Raw genomic sequence first — 21,586 nt, 5'->3', positions numbered from 1 at the left:
CCCCTGAGCTATAACCGAAACTCCTAAATTTTAATTATCTTTTATATATGTCCATACAATATACATTTGTATGTAAACATATTTATAAATATATAATGTTAATGTACATATATATGGTAAAGATTTTACTTTCTCATTAATCAATGAAGGAAGCAGATAGACATTGTAATTCAAAGAACAGACATAGTTATAGGTCAGAAATAATGAAATGAATGTGTAGATGGAGGCAAACTGATTTTTCCAGAGGGGCCACGGAAATCGATTGAACCTTTACCAGACAGAACAGAATTTGCACATCTGTGTGACTCATCTTGCATAACTATCAATTACTTACAACTGAAAAGATTGTAAAATAGCTCAAAGGCAATGAAAGATTAGAATCAGATAAACTGAGGGCTGTCCTCTAGACAATGCCTAGCTTTTCAGTAAAGCACAAAACTTTTTCTACAACTCCCACAAGTAAGTCTTTTCCTTAGGCACCATTTACATTGGGACAGCCTTAAATGCCAGAATTTCCAGGATTAATATTATTGCCGACACTTTTTTTTCCTTGTTTTTCTCAGGGTCATTGGGTCCTTATGTAAACTGGGACTCCCGGAGGCCTGCCACGACCTTCCAGGCTTCCGATATGGGACCCTTCCCTTGCCATAATGACAAAGGCTTCATCTGTGATGCTAATGGCCCGGGGTCACCAGGCTGGTAAGTGGCCTGACGCAAGATGGAGGCCAGTTCTCTGGGACATGCCTCCTTCTGCTGGGTACCACACAGCCTCTCTTATCTCTGGACCCAAGTCTCCTATTAATAGAAAAATGGGAGGATGTGGATGTTACATGAAAGAGTCATCGTTTTCTCTCTCAATTCTAAAATTCTGGGCAGTTTTTCTAACTCTATTTGCAATTCCACAGAGGCATTTGGAAGTTTTGTAAGTTGCATCCTAGCTCATTCATTTTAGAAAATGAATTTTACATTCACTCTCAAATATTTTTTTTTCCTAAGCTGCTGTTTCCCAAGGTGCAGCATCTGAAATGACAATCAGAATCATAAGAGAGATGAAAGTGAAGAATAGACTGAAAGAGGAATAATTGTTGTGTTGGTCTGTTGGCTAAGGAGTGAGGCAAAAATCAATTATAAATAACAATAGCTTTTAACTCAGTGAATTGACTTTTCTCTTATAATCAAGATAAAACTCAAATTGAAGATGGTTAGAGGTAGGATAATTTTAATTTCCAGAGAGGCCTCTTCATCATCACACTGGTAACAGATGGGTTCCCAGCTAGTTATTTATCTGGCTCTTAATGATATTAGCTGCAATTAGAAATCCTCGGGGTGGGGCGGTGGGGGGAATTCTCAGAAACCTCAAAAAGTGGCCTTTAAAAAGTCCATTTCATCAAGTGGGAGCTTCCTGTATTTTCTAGGTTCCTGAAGAAAATTTTACAGTTAACTAATGTGACAAGATAATGACATTGATTCAAATGGTTTCTGTTTTTCCATTTGCCTTGTTTTACAAGGAGAATTTTATTTTTCCATAGTGTGTGAGTAAAAGACCAGAAGTTTGGGCAGCTGGGAAAAGAGCCAAGAAATGTTTCCCTGTGAAAAACAAAAACCATGGGAATAAAAAAGGATGACATTGGAATTCCCTGGCCCTCAGTGATTAGGGTTACCGATTTGGCATTGTCACTGCAGCAGCTCCGATTACTGCTGTGGCTCATGTTTGAATCCTGCCCCAAGAACTTATTCATGTCTCAGATGTAGCCAGAAAAAAAAAAAAAAAAAAAGAGAGAGAGAGAGAGAGAAAAAATGACACATGACATTAACTAACTTCTAAGGAACAAACACATTTAAGTGATGATTGGTAAGTGGGAAGCATTAGACTGGAGCAAGAGTCCCCAAAGTGAATTATAAACAGAATCCTACTAGAAGGAAGGTGTTCCATGACCAAATAATTTCTTCAAATACTGGATTAAATAATATTAAAACATTCCTTATTGTAGTGCTTCTCAGAATTTTTCTTTTTCTTTCTTTCTTTCTTTTCTTTTTTCTTTTTTTTTTTTTTTTTTTGGTCTTTTTAGGGCCACACTTGCAGCACATGGAAGTTCCCAGGCTAGGGGTCAAATTGGAGCTATAGCCATGGCATTCGGGATCCAAGCCTCGTCTGCCACCTACACCACAGCTCATGGCAACGCAGGATCCCTAACCCACTGAGCAAGGCCAGGATCAAACCTGTGCCCTCATGGGTACTGGTTGGGTTCGTTACCGTTGAGCCACAATGGCAACTCCCAAGAATTGTTAATATGTTAATGTACATGGTGAACTTCTAAGAGAAACTATACTATGCAGTATTTTCCAAATGTGTTTTATCACAAAATCTCTCTCTCTCTTTTTCATTTTTTAGTAAAGAAACCTATGCTAGACACTGGCAAACTCTATATTAGAATATTTTTTTAAATTTCAACAAGGGATTCTGATTATCTGCTTGTATGTATTTCTACAAATAAATTTATTTACACAGGTCAGTTTATACCCAACATTTATTTGCGCCAATGAATTGTAACATATCTCAGTATGTGCTGTAATTACAGGGGAGAACTGAAAAAGAGAATTGGGTAGTAGAAAGCATTTGTCCCAGGCTCACTCAGCAGGTGAGTGAGGGGTTGGGGTTGTTAGTTTCTAGGGCTGAAGTAAGGATATATCCCAGGGTGGCTTAAACAACAGGAATGTATTTTCTCAGAGTTCCTGTTGTGCCTCAGAAGGTTAAGAACCGGACCAGTATCCATGAGAATCCAGGTTCACTAGCCTGGCCTCACTCAGTGGGTTAAGGATTGGGTGTTGCAGCAAGTTGTAGTATAGGTTGCAGATGGGGCTCAGATCTGGCGTTGCTGTGACTATGGTGTAGGCCTGCAGGTACAGCTCCAATTTGACCCCTAGCCTGGGAACTTCCTTATGATGCAAATGCAGCCCTAAAAAGAAAAAAAGAAGAAGAAAAAATATTTTCTCATAGTTCTGGAAGCTACAAGTCCAAGATCAAGGTGTTAGCAGTGCTGGTTTCTTCTGAGGCCCTCTCCTTGGCCTACAGATATCTTCCTTCCTCTATGTCTTCACGTGGTCTTCCCCCTCTCTGTTTGTGTCCTGATCACCTCTTCTTATAAGGACCCCAGTCATGTTGGTATAGAGCCACCTGTAATGACTTCATTTTACCTTGGTTAACCTCTTCAGAGATCTCACCTTCAAATACAGTCACATACTGAGGGTAAGGACTTCAATACATGACTTTTGAGAAGACACAGTTCAGCTCCTAACAGTGGGCTAGAAACATAAATTACTAGGAGTCCATTGCACATGACAGTGAGACCATAGCATTCTTTGTGTTCCAGCCCAGTCCTTCTTGAGCAGGCTTCTGAACCTGAAACAGATGCTCCAAGGATGTTCCAACAGGGAGGAACCAGCCTCATAACCAGACACAGTCTCTTTGACCATTACATTTCCCAAGAAACACTAGGCATCAGCTTGCTGGTCTGTGAGCTAATCTTGTGAAAGTTTGGCTGGGATGACTCAGTTTCCCTGACCCTGATCAGCAACTCGGGATCCCAGCAGCAACTGCAATCTACACCGAAGCTCACAGCAACGCTGCACCCTTAACCCACTGAGAGAGGCTTGGGATACTAGTCAGGTTCTTAACCCACTCATCCACAGTGGAAACTCCATCAATGTGGTTTTTAAAGTAACAAAGCTGGGGACTAGATATTGCCTATTGGTGCCTATTTGGTGGCTCTACCAGGGCAGCCAAGGGGAAGGAATGACTTCTGATTGGAGGTCACCTGTGCAGCAGGGACTCTATCATAACGACTCACATGTCCTGAATTGCATTGGGCATTTTACATCAGCATCATCTCATCTGTTGTTTATAGCATCTCTTTGAGATATTTTTTATTTCATCCAGATTATGGACAAGGAAACGAATTTCTAAAGAAATTACTTACCACAGTCATACAAATAGGGAATAATTTGAAGCTTCCTATACGCTTAGCTAAAATCCTACATACAGTTTATATGCTCTCACTTGATTTTGCAAGGGAGCAGAAACTGTTTTTCTATCCTCTTAAGTTCTGTAGCTGGAGCCTGTGATTTAAATTGACAAAAGAATATCAGGAGAAAAGATGGACAGATTTTATTAATACTTTTGTGCATGAAGCCTTCAAAGAAAAGAGGTGAAAACCTAAGTATGCGGTTTAATTTGAAGGTTTATATATGATTTTAACAAAAGATAATGAATTGTGGAGAAACGATTAGATAAACGAAAAGAGGGTTGGGACTCCTGAGGGCAGGAGGTATAAACTGTGGGACATTGACTAGGAAATGGATAGTAGATAAGGATTGTTTGGTAAGATATGTTTGCTGACTCTGACTCCTGGTGCCTCTCTCCAGTGAATAAGCTAGTTATTTTCATGGTTTGGGAGAGAGGAGCACTTTTACAAATTTATGAAGTTTATGTTCCCTTTATGAAGGGAAATTTATTCACTAGTTTTAGGCAGAAAAGGAGAGGCAGAGAGCTCTTCCTGTGTCTGTTATTTCTTAATTTCCTTTAACTTAAAATAATCAAAATCAGAGTTTCCATTGTGGCTCAGCCGTTAACAAACCTGACTAGCATCCATGAGGACGCAGGTTCAATCTCTGGCCTTGATCAGTGGGTTAAGGATCTGGCATTGCCTTGAGCTGTGGTGTAGGTTGCAGACGTGGCTTAGAACCCACATTGCTGTGGCTCTGGTGTAAGCTGGCAGCTATAGCTCTGATTGGACCCTTAGCCTGGGAACCTCCATATGCCTCGGGTGTGGCTCTAAAGAGACAAAAAATAATAATAACTTAAAAAAACAAAAAAAAATCATCAAAATAATACTATGCCAAAGTGGCATACTTGGGGGATGATGTATTTCCACCTCCTTTAGATGCTACAGCACTTAAGCTTGAGGGAAATGAAAGCAAGAAGTGTCTGGGGTGACAAGCTAAATAAGCAGAAACTAGATTAGAAGATGATCTTTCTGATTTCAAAACCACTAGTATATGTACTACATAAATAGAACTTTTAAAAATAAACTTTTAATTTTAGAGCAGTTTTAGATTCATAGAAAAACCACAATGACGGTACAGAGAGTTCTTAAACACTCTGTATCCCAGAGTTCCCCCGCGGCACAGTGGGTTAAGGATTTGGTGTTGCCACAGCTGCTGCAACAGATTCCATCCCTGGCTCGGAACTTCCATATGTTGTGGGTGTGGCCAAAACAAACAACTCTGTATCCCTATTATGTACCTATGATGTAAGCATCAGTATGGTACATTTGTTACAAATAATAAATCAATATTGACATATTACTATTAAGTAAAGCACCATAATTTTTTTCAGGTTTCCTTAGCTGTTATCTAAAGTCTTTTTTCTGCTCCACGATCCCATCCAGGATGCCACATAACTTGTAGTCCTTATGTCTCCTTTGCCTCTTCTTGACTGTGACTGTTTCTCAGACTTTCCTTGTTTTGATGGCCTTGACAGTTTTGAGGAATACTGGTCAGGTATTTTGTAGAATGTCTCTCAACTGGGATTTGGCTGATGATTTCCTCCTGATTAGACTGGGATTGTGTGTTTTGGGAGAAGACCACAGTGGTAACATGGCATCATTTTCATCACAGCATATCAAGGGTACCTACCATCAACATGACATCACTGTCAATGTAGACCTTGATCATCTGGCTGAGGTGGTATTTGTCAAATTTTTCCACTGTGAATAAATAGAATATAAAAATTTTTATCTACCTTTTCTCTCCTTGGTATTATTCTTTTTTTTTCTTTCTTTCTTTCTTTTTTTTTTTTTTTTTTTAAGGCCACACCGGCAGCACATGGATGTTCCCAGGCTAAGGGTCAGATTGGAGCTGTGGCTGCCGGCCTCCACCACACCCATGGCAGTGCCATATCCGAGCCTCAACCTATACTGCAGCTTGCAGGAAAGCAGGATCCTTAACCCATTGGGTGAGGCTAGGGTTTGAACCTGTGTCCTCATGGATACTAGTGGGGTTCATTAACCACCGAGCCACAATGGCAACTCCCTCAACTTTATTTCTTTAATAGCTCATTAAAACTACAGAATTAAAAAGAATCCTGATTCCTAGTCCCTGGAGATATTTCTTTGGCTGGGATCACTGATTTAATGAGGATATAAACATTTCTTGTGGGAACAGATCCAGCTCATTGCTTTGTCCATACTTGCTTCCATGAAGAAGCTCTGTCTTGTTTCTTCTCGTCTCTTCTGTGTTTTTTACTGTCTTCTGGCTCCTTTGCACCCTGGTGCTGAAATAAACACCAGTCAATCTTATCATCTGTCCTCCTAGAACACTTCCATAAATACAGGTGCGAACTCAGTACAGAATCCCCTCTTTGGCCAGAGCAGTACACATTTCTCCACTTATCTTAGAGTAAAACTCAGAGTCTGAAAAATTTATTCTTGCTTTGTGAACCTGAGAAAATCACAGTTCATTATTTATATCTTTGGTCATTTGCCACAAAACAAAACTTCTTTGTGAAATTTATGCCTGTCTATTCCTTTTTTTAAAAAAAAGATTCTTTAATTAAATTCTATATGTTACTGTAGTTTGTTGCAATATTTCCTTTTTTGACACTTAACACTTCTATTTAACAGTTAACTTTTGCAAGTTAGCAACTTGCCCATGTGTAATAGGCATTTGTAATATGTTAATTATTGCCTCCAGGTGGAAAAGGAAAAATCCAGGAAGATATCATCATGCCTCAATTTGTCTTGCATTCATTTCCTCTCGTTAGAAATAGAGAAATAAGGCTATTCTTCTATCAATTTTTCCTTGTTTTTCTGTAGCTGCATTTAAAAAAAAAAAACCTCTCATTTTTTGTATTGTCAGTTCCCCTGGGTTCAGTTACATCAGCTTTGGCTGGGTTGATGTTTAAAACATTTTCAGAAGGGTAAATAATTTATTTGAAAGCTGATGGAGAAAAGCACTTTAAAAAATTAAACCAAGTGAGAGGATTTGAAAGAAAAAATGTCACTGGGAACGAAAATATATGGATTAAAGAGGAGGGAGAGAGCTCCATTTCAAAAGCAGAAGTAAATGTCAGTTAAGTGTTACCTTCATACATATCATTCTGTGAATCCTGTTTGAGTGTATCCATACAGATGTAAAAATATCTGCATTAGTAAACTTGTCTTTAAAATATTGGCTCAAATTCTCCTAAGCTTTGATACTGTCTTGTGACCTAGGTTTATATCACATTATGATTGTAAACAGGTTCATTGGCTCTTTAATTAATTAAATATCATCGTGCCCCATTTCCATAAGTTCTCTAGGATTCTGAAAAAATATCTTAGCTTATTTTTATTCTAGACTCTACCCTGAGAATGTCTAGAGTTGATTCTATCCTATTTAACAAAGTTTTCCATTTTCTAGTAACTTTCTTTCAGAGGGCCTAGGCTCCAAGTCTTTCTAAAAACATTCTTGTTGATAAGCCAGAAAAAACCCTGAGGGCCTGAGTGAATGATTTCTTCCAGCGCACTCAGGAGAAGAGCTAGAAATAAAATCTAGGAGGAGTGTATGGACTTTTAGTGAACAAATGCCTCCTTTGGGCATCCACTGGGCCCTTAGCAGGCACCATGGGAACTGGAGGATGAACCCTGCTCTTGTCCTTGAGAACTTACAATTTAGTATGCTTTGCTTCTCTTTTTTATTTTGTCTTCTTAGGGCTGCACCTGCAGCATATGGAAGTTCCCAGGGTAGGGGTCAAATGGGACCCGTAGCCACCAGCCTACACCACAGCTCACAGCAACGCCAGAACCTTAACCCACTGAGCAAGGCCAGGAATGGAACCCATGTCCTCATGGATCCTAGTCAGGTTCATTAACCACTGAGCCACGAAGGGAACTCATGCTTCTCATTTTAATGTCATGGCTTTTGTACATTTTTTATTCAAAAAATTTCCAAAGACCTGAAAAAGAATATGTATGCATTCATATATATCTGGATCACTTGGCTGTACTCCAAAACTAACATAAGATTGTAAGTCAACTATGCTTCAATTAAAAAAAAAAGTTCCAAAGCACCAAATGGCTGAAAGGCAGCTGAGTTCACTGTAGTTTATAACTTGGGTGTCTGTGAAAAGATAGAAGATGCAGTTAAAATTTCTTTTTTTTCTTTTTTTTTTTTTTGCTTTTTAGGGCTGCACCTACAGCATGTGGAAGTTCCCAGGTTAGGGGATGAATTGGAGCTGCAGCTGCTGGCCTACACCACAGCCACAGCAATGCCAGCTCTTTAACCCACTGATCAAGGCCAGGGATGGAACCCACATCCTCATGGATGCTGGTCAGGTTTGTTTCCACTGAGTCACAAAGGGAACTCCTGTAGTCAAAATCTGTTCAACTCAAGGTTTTGTCTGGAACTTGGCAAAACTGTGGGTTGGAGAGTTGGTCTGTGACAGTCCTTTCCTCTTTGTGCCTCCCACAGGCACTTAGTTGCCTCCAGCATGCCCTCTCCTTCTGACCAACGATGGCCAAGCCTGTCCTCAGTCCCCAGACTCAAAGTTGTCAAAGCTTGATTGGGATTGGCTTCATTAGCTCCCCTGGGGCAGCAGATCCCACAACTGATAGAACTCCCGGGGTGGCCTTTTAGAAATGCAGATTCCTTAGAGTTCCCTGGTGGCTCTGTGGGTTAAGGACTTGGTGCTGTCACTGCTATGGCATGGGTTCAGTCCTTGGCCTGGGAACTTCTGCATGCTGTGGGCATGGCCAATAATTATGATAATAATAAAGTAAAAATAAAAAATCAGATTTCTGACACTATCCCACTTGTTCTTAAATAGATCACCCTGGGATAGGGGGCCGAAACCTCTATTTTGAAAAGCTTCTCAGATGATTCTGATGCTTAGCCTGGTTTGAGGACCAGTGTTTAAAGGGATAGTGCTTTTGGGTATCAAAGGGATAAAACTGAGAAAGCATCTACCCTCTGCTCCTCTGGGAGCAAGAGCAGAGAAGGGAGACTACTTGTAGGGCATTTAGTACAGATACATTTTGATATGATTGCACATTAAACATAATAATAATATTAATACATCCACATGTTTTTAAAAAAAGTCAAAACATACATCTGGACACTAAATGAGAAGTAATTCCCCTCCCCCATCTTTAGGAATTTGCCTGTTTTGTATAGGACAGAGGTTCTCCCATTTGGCTGTAATCTATGGAGATGGAAAGCAATACAGATGTTTGGTCCCTTTCCTGGAACTACTGAATCAGAAGGCCTAGGAATCTGAGCCTAAAATATTTTAAAAACTCTATAGGTGATTGGCAATCCTGTGGCTCATAAGCTCCTTTCAATCAGTACTTATGTATAATGTTATCAGATACTTTTTGCCGTGAGTCTTTATATCCTCTGATCCCTCAAAATTCTGGGCTCACGTCTGGTCTCTAATGGGAATCCACACAAATCTGAGACCCTGCTTGCCCCACATCCGTTTTTGTACAACGCTGAATCTTTTTGGCTCTAGAGGAAGCATTGGGCAGGAAACACTTGTGAAAATGAGGTTGTGAAATCATGGTAACAGTAGCAACAGTAACATAAATCTGAGGAAAAGAAAAAAGTTACCCATAAACCCCCAATAAATCAAACTACTTTCATTTTTGTCCGTGACTTCTCCGATCCTTGTAAGCATGGAAACATAAACAATGGAAAATTTGATGTGACTCTCTAACATATGTCTGCATCTCCCTGAGATCAGGCTGAAATAATGAGTTGGTATTTCCAGATGCTTAAGCAATTACCTCAAATTATCTGGCTCTGAACTTTCTAAATAAATAAAAATACTTTTCAAACATCTTCTACCAGAAGCTAAATGTGACAGTATTTTATTCTTCACTAGCTACTTAAAATCCTCAAAGAATGGATTCTAAATTTCTTTTAAAATAACATGTTTTTCAAAAGTTTCACATCTATATTTTTTCTTTCCTTTGTGAGAAGCTGATAAAGGTCTACACAGTGATAAGGTGTGGAGGCTTTGTCTTAACTGTGGGCAGTTTGGGGTTGGGGGGCATTTATTTTCAAATCTAAATGTTTCAATGTATCTGTCTATAGTTCCTTATTGAAAGGGACAATAAATATTTTTAAGACCCAGGATTTAATTTTTTCTCTATTGTTTGAAAGACTTAGTATCCTTCATAATTGGATTCTGCAAGTGTATTTATGTTTTGTTATTCTTGGATGTATGGCTAAGCTACTTTATAAAATCCACAAGGCTTTTGAGTAATATGAGCCTCTGTGATTCCCCCAAGGTTCTTTCTGGCGCCATCAATACTTCATTGTTTACCATTTGGTTCATGGTTTGGAATGCTTCCTGTCCTCCTCCCAACCCAATAAAACTCTGTAGTTGAAGCAGCAGCTTCAGGGAATGAGGGGGCGAGGTTGGTTAGGGTTTCCTGAAACAGGCGGACGGGAAGAGGCATTGAAACCGACTTTTTTTTCTCTTTGTTGGTTGCCCCATGGCATATGGAGTTCTCCGGTCAGGAATCTGATCCGAGTCACAGCCGCAGCAACACTGGATCCTTTAACCTGCTGTGCCAGACTGGGGAGAGAACCTGTGTCCTGGCGCTACATTGCCCATCCCATCATGCTACAGCAGGTACTCCTGTCAAAACCTACTTTAGGGGTTCCCCTCGTGGTTCAGCAGAAAAAAATCTGACTAGCATCCTTGAAGACGCAGGTTTGATTCCTGGCCTCACTCAGTGAGTTAAGGATCTAGCATTGCCGTGAGCTGTGGTGCAGGTCACAGACATGGCTTGGATCTGGCGTGGCTGTGGTGTAGGCCAGCGGCTACAGCTCAGATTCAACCCCTAGCCTGGAAACCTCTGTATGCCAGGGTGAGGCCCTAAAAAACAAACAAACAAACAAACAAAAACCCTACTTTAAGAGGAACTTTTGAACTCTTAGACCCATGAAAGAAAGTTGTATGCGTTGGGGTTGAAATATAGGAAATTGTGCATTTTATGTTTTGTAAAAGGAATCTTCTCTGATTCACGAGAAACTTCAGTGTTTCTGACATAAAACTGTGACCTTCAGAAAATCAAACTGCACCCAAATATGTTTAAGAATTTATAAGGATATTCTTGGCACCGACTCTAAAAAACAATAACTGAGTTTAATTGGTTTCTTAAATTTATGGGGTACCTTTTTTTGGCTACTTGCCCAATAAAAAGTGAGATTTTTATTTTGATGTTTTCCCTGGCATCCAATAAAAGTGTATTTAATTATCAGTTACTTGGATGGCCTTTGTCCCTGTGGGCTGCACAATAGGCCTTTATAGGCTAACTTGCATGTTGGTAATAAGAAAACTCTATAGTTATCCTTGGAATACTACTTCTCATTCAGAGCAGATGAATTCGATCCATGCTGTCTAGACTGCTACTTCTCTCTCCTAAGGCCCTTTTCTGTTGTGTGGGTCAGTATTGTTGAATCCACCGTGCATGTTGTGCACTAATGGGCTGGGATACAGATAGGATACATGTTTTGTACTCAAGAATGTTGAGTCTCTCATACTAGGATTTGAGGCATGGCCATCACACCTAGGTACAGTTTAGTCTAATTATGCCCTTAGGCACCTCATAGCCTTCTTCATCTAGGGGAAGTGGTGTGTTCCCCAGGGGAACCCAGAGCCACCACCTAATGCCCACTGCTTTATTCCCATCAGAAGCTCATTGTCTTTCTCTATTCTGTTTTGCAGCATCCCATCTACAAAAACAAGGGGAACACACATTTGTGCATGTACACGGTGGTGTGTTGGGCATGGCAATGCTATGTTTGACTGTTATAACAGGAGACCTTTATAAGCATTTGTGTGTCAATGTTTATTGTTACATACGACACCAGAAGCTGTACATGGTCTGATATACATAGTTTGAGGGCCCAGTAGGAACTGTTTCCTGGAAATTCCTAACTTAATGATATCCTTTGTAGTAGACATAACCTGGAGAAAAAAAAAAAGAGCTAAAAGATAATGAAACACACTAGACTCCCATTCAGTCATGGATGATTGGTTCGGTTCATCACTGTATCGTATGACTAAAATGCCTCCCAGAGCAATATCACTCAGGTTTGCAGATCTCCACCTGACCTTGTCAGATTCCAAACTCCGAGGTGGCTTTGGCAAACATACGGCTTTACCTTTCAGACATCAGATATAATCATGCTCAGAAACAATATCCATCTGTTGCTCTAGCCTCTCTAGAGGCAACTTTGCAGTATTGGATTTCCCTTGTCGCATAACCCACTTATTCATTCCTTTACCCCCACTACTATTTCTCCTTCTCTCTATTTGCCATTGATTTTTATTGAATTTTTTTCCACCTTTGGAAGGGATGCTAGATTCAGCTACTGTGTTGACCTAGGTTTCTGGCAGCAATACGAGGCTAGCAAGTGCCTCCATCTCAGTCCATCCCTGTTCTTATGGATTAAGAGTACACAGGTAATGAACTAGTAGGCTATCTCTATCACCCAGTAACACTGCTGCATTCACTGTCAACTTACATTTTGCCAGATAGAGTGCAACCTACCACATGATGCAACCCATGAGGCCCTTAGGAGTTCTGCCATAAAAATTTAAAAGGTATAGTTACATTTTCTTGCTTAGGGACAATCCCTGCTTCATGCTGCTTCCAGGACTCATAGTTGTGGCCCTGATCCCAGACCACTGGGTCAGTAAGGAAAAAAGAGAGTTAAGGTGATGTGGGGATAATATCGTCTAGTAGTTCTATCATCCTACACATGCCCTCTCCCTCAATGTCCTCTGGAAAAGCAGAGGAAATCTATTGAGTGGGCAGCTCCCCTTGGCTCCTCTTGAGTTGAGTGTGTAAACCAGCCCTGTACAACTTTATCTCCCCCAATTTTAGGCGTTAAATATTTCTACTGCCTCTAACAATTCTCTATCAACCCACTGCTCTGAGGACGATAAGTGACATGATTTGGGCATTTGATGTGGCATCTCTTTGCCCACTCTTGGACACTATGGGCTATAAAGTATGTTCCTTGGGCTGAAGAAATCTAACTCATTTCTTGGTCCAAACTGGTATAGTATCTTCTGCTCTACTCCTTTTATAATGTTTTGAGCATTTGCATCTACCCGTGGGTATGCAAAGTCCAGGCCCAAGTAAGTGTCTATTTCTGTCTTGACCCATTTATAGCCACTGGGGGGCTCCTGGACAGCAGCCAGATTGAGTCTGCTTGCCAGCTATGCTCAGGGGGCTTCTCCCTGGGAATCTGCCTCACAGCCATCTGTAGTCCCTTTCTTGTTGGCAGACAGGACAGTTCTGGTTGGCATTTCGTGCCTTCGCAAGTGCAAGAGGATTGTGTTGACAATCAGTCCATCTCAGTGTTGCTGCAGCTTCCCAAGATCTACTCATTTTATGGACCCAGTTGAACACTCTCAGTGAGTATATCAAGATATGCACTTACTGGTTCCAATCACCTCCCCATCTGGGAAAGATTTTTTTTTTTTGCTATTTCTTGGGCCGCTCCTGCGGCACATGGAGGTTCCCAGGCTAGGGGTCGAATCGGAGCTGTAGCCACCGGCCTACACCACAGCCACAGCAACTCGGGATCCAAGCCGCGTCTGCAACCTACACCACAGCTCACGGCAACGCCGGATCCTTAATCCACTGAGCAAGGGCAGGGACCAAACCCGCAACCTCATGGTTCCTAGTCGGATTCATTAACCACTGCGCCACGACGGGAACTCCGAAAGATGTTCTTCTGATGGGCATTGACATGTTCTCTATAATGCGCTCCTTAAATTCCCATAGTGATTTCCATAGGGCCATGCCCCACGTGGACATCCACTTTATAATTGTTTTCCATCACCCATCTGCCTGACCAGATGGATGAGCCACTGGCCACTGCCCAAGAGGAGGAATACACTGACAATTTGGGGTTCAAGTAGTTCAATTCTTCCATCACTGCAAGGTAAACACATGTGATCCAGCCCGATAAGCTGATCTGTTTTCAACTTTTTCAGTTATAGTTTTTCCATTAGTTGGTCACAGTGTGCAGCCTTCTAAACAGGATGCTGCCTGTCCACTTTATTTATTTATTTATTTTCTTTTTGGGGCTGCACTAACAGCATATGGAGTTCCCAGGCTAGGGGTCAAATCAGAGCTGAAGCTGCTGGCCTCCACCACAGCTCAAGGCAAGCCCAGGTCCTTAACCGACTGAGGGATGCCAGGGATCGAGCTCGCATCCTCATGGATCCTAGTCAGGTTCTTATCCCACTGAGCCACGGGGGGAACTCCTGCCCATCCACTTTGCAGTTACCATCCATAAACTAAGCAGCTTTTTGTAGGTTAGTTGAGAGCTATTCATAAGATACTGCCCTTGTGTCTATAGGATATGGTGGCCCCTCAGATTGTTCCAAAGTTGGCCCCAGAAGAAATGAGGCTACTTGCTTGCGAATATGATGAAAAGCACTTCGCATTCTTCCAGCAGCATGTTCCTGAATAAACGACTTCCATTTTATTATACAGCTTTTCTGGGCACTGGCTTCCTTATTGGATTGCTTCTCCAACATCACCCAATACATTATACATGTTTCAGGTTTCAAGATTATTTTATGTTCTTCAGTCATAAAGGCAGTTTCAGTTAATGCCCAATAATAGCAAGCCAATAATTGCCTCTCAAATAACATGTACCTTACTGCTGCATCTGAAAATTTCTTGCCCTAAATCCCAGGGGTCACCAGTGGGCAGAGTTCCTGGGCTGTTGCCATAAGCTCCAGTCTGTGTTACAAATGAGTTGAAGACTCTTCCAAAATCATATCTGAGTATGAATCATAAGGGCCCAATATTGATTAAGCCATTGCCTTTGCCATTGTTAAGGCTCCCATTTACATACTGCTTCCTGGGAATTCCCTGGTGGCCTAGCAGTCAAGGATTTGGCCTTGTCACTACTGTGGCTGGGGTTCAGTCCCAGGCTCAGGAACTTCCTCATGCCTTGGGCAGCAGAAAAGAGAGAGAGAGAGGGGAGAGGGGGATGTTTTTAAAAAGTACTGCTTTCCTTCAGGCAGTTTTATGTTCAGAGTCAGCAATACTCCCATATGTGGAATATGCATCTTGCAAATCCAAACAGCCCGAAAGATGTTGTGCCCCTTACTTAGTTCCAGGGATGAATATGACACCAGCTTATTTTCAGTTGCCTGTGGAATGTGAGGGATGGCTTCCACCCAGGTTACTCCTAAGAATTTTGCTCTTTGAGTGGGCTCTGGGATCTTTGCTGATTTGTCAACCAGCCTCTGGTGTGTCACCGCTGCATTTAAATTGTCCCTGCTTGGTGCTCTGTTTCTGATATTATGATATCATCAATGCAGTGTATCATCAAATCAAATCATGGCAGTCAGCTGGTCAATTCAAATAATCCTACAGCTATATAGTAAATGTAAATCAGGATACTTCCCACATGAAGGCAACATGTGGTTGGCTGTTTCCAAGACCGTGATCAAGAAAAAAGCATTTGCAAGTTCAATCACTGAGTACAAATCTCCTCTGCTCTGTATTTTTTGCACTGTTGCCACCGTCTCTGAGACGGCTAACACTGTTAATTTCCATGAGCCATCCACTTCTTTCATGGGCCGCACAAGGCTAATGCCCAGTGAATTTGTTGACATCAGCACTCCAACTCCTAATACATCATTAATTAAAGTGGAAATCTCTTTTTGTCCACTAGGTATCCAATACTGTGTCAAATTAACAACCTGTGTGGGGGCAAGCAAGCCTATGTTCTCATTTAGTCTGTCCAATTAATGATAGCCAAAAGGCAAACTTATGTGTCTTCAGTTTTATAATATGAAATATAGGAAGTGTTCCCCAGTCAGATAGATCCCTCTCAGTAATACCTTCACGTGGAGGAAGCGAAGCCATTTCGCATTAAATCTATTCAAACCTTCCAATTTTCATCCAGACTTTCACCTTAATCACTCCATCACTATTGCATCTCCTAATGCTCCTAAATGTGGCCTTCTTTAGGACCTCACCAATAAATTTAGAAATCACCCAGAATAGGTTTTTTGGGTTTGTTTGGTTTTTTTGGTCACGCCCATAGCATGTAGAAGTTCCCAGGACAGGGATCCAACTCACACCACAGCAGTGACCCAAGATGCTGCAATGAAAATGCCGGAGCCTTAACCTGCTGTGTCACAAGGGAACACCCAAATCACCTAGGAATAGTTTTCATCCACCTTCTGGTCACTTTACCCACACATATGCACATGGCCCTGGGTCCCCAGCTAGGGCTCAGGGCAAAGGACACTGGCCTTTCTTCAGTCTTCATCCTGATTAAATCACTGACCACTAGCCCCAGTGATACAAGGTCAGGTTTTTCATTGCCATTTTTGCTTTCCAGCTTTTAAAAGCCCTCCAAGCTAGAGTAAGTCAGGGAGGATTTGTTTAGGGCCATTTAATGTTGAGGCACCAATGGAGCTCCTATCTGTCTATTTAACCATCAGTAATGCCTCCTTAAGATCTTTGTTTTGACCCCATCAACGTCCTCCATACTTATCCCACTTTTTTTTTTTTGGCTGTGCCTGTGACATGCAAAAGTTACAGGGCAGGAGATTGAACCCATGCCACAGCAGTGACAACACTGGATCCTTAACCTGCAGAACCACCAAGGGAACTCCTCATCCCACCTTTTTTTTTTTTGTCTTTCTTGGGCTGCACCCTTGGCATATGGAAGTTTCCAGGCTAGGGGTCAAATTGGAGCTGTAGCTGCCAGCCTACACCACAGCCACAGCAACTCAGGATCTGAGCTGTGTCTGTGACCTACACCATAGCTCATGGCAACTCTTGATCCCTAACCCACTGAGCAAGGCCAGGAATTGAACCTGTGTCCTCATGGATACTAGTCGGGTTCTTTACCACTGAAGTACAATGGGAACTCCCTCATCCCACTTCTTAATAATTATATAAATATTTCAACCCTAGTGGGACTAGTCTATTTACTATCCCTCTTTCCCCTCTATCCTTTTGTGAATGGATCCAGTTTTCTTAGACTAAGGATCAACAGAGATAGCAAATCTGATATGGTTTCTTGGACTGTTGCTTGATTTTGCAGCAGTAAGTTTACATGGGGTGTCTGTGCAAAAGGGGCTCCCTTAATCACAGCATTTGCTATGACCTAAGTAAGGAGCATATTATGTGGATGAACATCCTGGTCATCATAAAGCCAATCCAGCATGGACTGCATATGTTTTGTTTTGTTTGGAGGAGTGGCCTCATCCGGGAATTTCCACTCAGCATTTAAGGAGGGGAACCATCAGTTAACATTCTCAGGGTAAATAAAGCTCACAGTGGCTTTTATCCAGTCCCTCAGGCTAGCTGTCCCTTTTGGGACAATCTGCTGTGTGTTTGGATCATATATAGCCATCTCTGATGGTGCAATAGTAAGTGTGGGTCCTGCATCAATCAAATACACTCTCCTACTCTGCAGCATTTAAAATCAAGACCCCTCCTAAGTTAGGTCACACTCTACTCATTTTAGTTAAAGGTCAGGAAGCTGGGGCTACCGATCTACAAAATGAGATAGCTCCTTCACAGTCTATCCTTTGGTTTAACAGTTTCTTGGTTTTGCACATCCTCTATACCCCACCCTCCTTCACCACCCGGACCACTTCCTTGGTGACCGGAGCTTATAGAGGTATCGTCTGCTATGCCAGATCATTTGCCCCTTTGGTAGTAGGCCTGAGGATAGCAACTAGCCCTCTGAGGGGCCAAATCCAAGCAGGGCACAGTGCCAGGATCCGCCCCAATGCTTGTTTTACTTTCATTTTAGTAATTACAGGTAAAAATAACCAAGGGGTTGTATATATAATTTGTTTTTTTATTATTTTGCATTTTTTTTCTGTATCTAGTGAGCCAGCTCTCTGGGAGTTGGGTCTATCATTTCTCATGTCCATTGGTAACCTTCATCTCTAGTAACTGATAGCCGGGCTGCTGCTCCATTAGTGGTTGCCTGGGGCTGGAGGTGGAGATGGGGATGAACTCTGAATGGAGGATCTTGTGGGGGTGACAGAAATGTTCTATAGGATGAAAAGGTGCTGGTTGCACAAACTGGTCAATTTACTAAAAATCATGGAATTTTACACTTAAAGTGCAAGTGGTATATAAATTATGGTATATAAATTGTGTTATGGTATGTAAATTATTCCCCCATAAATTTGTTTTAAACACATAAATGTAATACGTAATTTAACCCTCTTGCTCTCAGAGCCACATGTTGAATTCTTTCATGTCTAGTATAGCACCCTGTGGCAGGGCCTTCTTTCCTCCTAGGGGCCTGGGCCCCTGGCACTGTCTTGTTCTGAGAAGTCAAGAGGCCAACATGGGCTAGAGTAACCTGAGGCCCAGGCACTTTTGCTCACCTGGACTTCAGGTCAGTCCAGGGCTCTTCTCCTGCCAGGATAGTTTGGAAAAGTGAGTTTTCTTCTCCTGTCAGCACTGTACTAGGATATAGACAATGGTTGTATTATTCTCATCCACAGGAAAATCATTAAAATCATATTACTGCTATAGACTCAGTAGGGTCTTGGATTCACTTCCTGTATTAGTCAGGGCAGACTGGGTTATGCTGCAGTAGCAAAAGACCCAAATCTCAGTGACTCCAAAAACAGTAGTTTAGGACACACTTTTGCTACGTGCGTGATGTTAAGGGCTGGCGAGGGGCCTTTGCTCCAGGTGGTCCTTACTCAGAGACTCAGGCTGACAAAACCTCCACCACCTAGATGTTGCCAGTGCCACTGCAAGAGGAAGGAAATATGGACAATTACTCACTGGTTCCTAATTGCTTCTACCCAGAAGTTGCAAGCATCTTTTCTGTTCATGTTTTATGGGACAGAGCAATCCCATGACATCACTTAACTTCAGAGGAGCAGAGAAGTGTAAGCCTCCCTCTGGTGAGGAAACAGAGGGGGAACAGGAAGTGGTGGAGAGTAAGGATGCCTGTCACACCCACTTTTACCAGAAGACACTAGAGTGGAAGGGCAGACAAGGTGCCCTCTGCTGGAGGAGGGTTACCAATGGTCCTGTTTTGCCTGAGGGGTTCCCTCAGGACAAGGCATTTTCTTTGTTGAAACTGGGAGAGTTTGTGGTGCAGTGGGTTTAGCATTTGGTGTTATGAATGCAGCAGCTCGGGTCACTGCTGTAGTGCAGGTTCAATCCCTGGCCCAGGAACTTCCACATGCCATCGGTGTTGCCAAACACAAAACAAACAAAACAACCAAAAAGGAAATGTAAACTGGGAGACAGAGCCAATTAAGAGGGTGAGTCACCTGTGCTGGGTTCTGCCTTGGGTTGCACATCCCAAGGATGGAGGATGAAAGCATCTCTCTGCCCATGAATACTCCTTTCAGAAAATCGACCCCATACCCTTCGGGGCATTTTAATTGAGAATCAAGGAGTTCCTGTCATGTCTCAGTGGTTAATGAACCTGACTAGTGTCCATGAGGACCTGGGTTTGATCCCTAGCCTTGCTCAGTGGGTTAAGGATCCAGCGTTGCCGTGAGCTGTGGTGTAGTTCGCAGATTCGGCTCGGATCCTGTGTTGCTGTGGCTCTGGCAAAGGCCAGTGGCTACAGCTCCAATTAGAGCCCTAGCCTGGGAAACTCTGTGTGCCATAAGTGCTGCCCTACAAAGACCAAAACTGAGGTTACTGGAGTTTCCGTTGTGGCGCAGCAGGTTAAGGATCAGGTATTGTCTCTGCAGTGGCCCAGTGGTAGTGGGTTAAGTATCTGGCATTGCTGCAGCTATGGCATAGGTTAGAGCTGTGGCTCAGATTTGATCCCTGGCCCTGGAATTTCCACATGCCGAGGGTGTGCCCCCCCCCAAATTGAGGGAGTTCCCGTTGTGGCTCAGTGGTTAGTGAACCCGACTAGCATCCTTAAGGATGCAGGTTCGATCCTTGGCCTTGCTTAGTGGGTTAAGGATCCAGTGTTGCTGTGAGCTGTAATTTAGGTCACAGACACAGCTTGGATCCAGTGTTGCTGTGGCTCTGGCATAAGTTAGCAGCTGTAGCTCTGGTTTGACTCCTAGCCTTGGAACCTCCATATGCTGCAGGTGCCGACCCTAAAAAGACAAAAATTGAGGTTACTACAGAGTAGTAGTGCTGGATCCTTAAGCCACTGAGCAAGGTAAGGGATTGAACCTACATCTTCATGAACACTATGTTGGGTTATTAACCTGCTAAGCCACAACAGGAACTCCTGGTTAAGTTTATTTTGAATAATCTGTCGTATCCTTAGAAATAATTGGAGACAACATGAAATTTTGTGAAAGTAAGGCTGAGTGTCACTGCTTTAGGTTAAGGTCTACATATTATATCTAGATATATCTAGATAATATGGAGTAATACACATACACTATAGTGGACTCACCCTTTCTCCCTGGGGAGATTAAAACTCAGCTGTCTGTGTGAGCTTTTTGAGTACCCACACACTTCTGCAGAAATAAAGAGACTAGTTGAGAAAAAAAATTTTTTTAAATAAACTAAAACTCAGTTGTCCGAGATCCTGAAAATCTCTCTCTCTCTCTCTTTTTTTTTTTTTTTTTTGGCTTTATAGGGCCAAAGCCACGGCATACGGAGGTTCCCAGGCTAGGGGTCAAATTGGAGCTACAGCTGCTGGCCTACACCACAGCCACAGCAACAAAGGATCTGAGCCGCATCTGCCACCTACACCATAGCTCGTGGCAATGCCAGATCCTTAACCCACTGAGCGAGGCCAGGGATAGAACCTGCAACCTCATGGTTCCTAGTCGGATTGTTTCTGCTGTGCCACAATGGGAACTCTGAAAATATCTGATTTTTAATACTCTATTTACCTCAAGAATTCCTTGAAATATAGATGGGAGAAAGCTCAACAAGTATGCAATACCCAGCAAATAATCTTTGTGTGATGCTGACAATAGAATTCAAGTTTTGGAGTCATCATACATCATTGTAGCTCCAATCTAGTACTGCGATTATACAACCCTTTCAATATTAATAGCAGTTAACATTTATTGAATGCTTTCTTTGTGCCAGGCACTGAGCTAGAGACTTTATATGACTAGCTAAATCCTAACAATGTACTTACGATGCTATTATCCTCATTTAACAGAGGCTCAGACTTGTCCAAGGTCACAGAGTGGTGAAGCTTGAGGAGGAAAAGGCTCCTGGTTGTCCTAATATTTATTCTCCCCTTCTTTCTTTGTTAGTAAAATCTATAAATTCTAGGTGATCACATGGCTGCCAGTATCATAAATGCATCCCTCAGCCTCCCATGGATCTAACTGTGAGATAAAGCCCTGAGTAATGGGAAGGGGGCAGAATTCATTCTTACTTATAAAAGGAAGGCACGTGGAGTTCCCATTGTGGCTCAGTGGGTTAAGAACCCAACCAGTATCTATGAGGATGCAGGTTTGATCGCTGGCCTCACCCATCGGGTTAAGGATTGGCGCTGCTCCAAGCTGAGGCGTAGGTTGCAGACAAGGCTTGGATCTGGCATTGCTGTGGTTGTGACTGTG

The sequence above is a fragment of the Sus scrofa genome, chromosome 13 (assembly GCF_000003025.6).
Source record: "Sus scrofa isolate TJ Tabasco breed Duroc chromosome 13, Sscrofa11.1, whole genome shotgun sequence".
Lineage (NCBI taxonomy): Eukaryota > Metazoa > Chordata > Mammalia > Artiodactyla > Suidae > Sus > Sus scrofa.
This window is presented reverse-complemented; position numbering follows the sequence as displayed.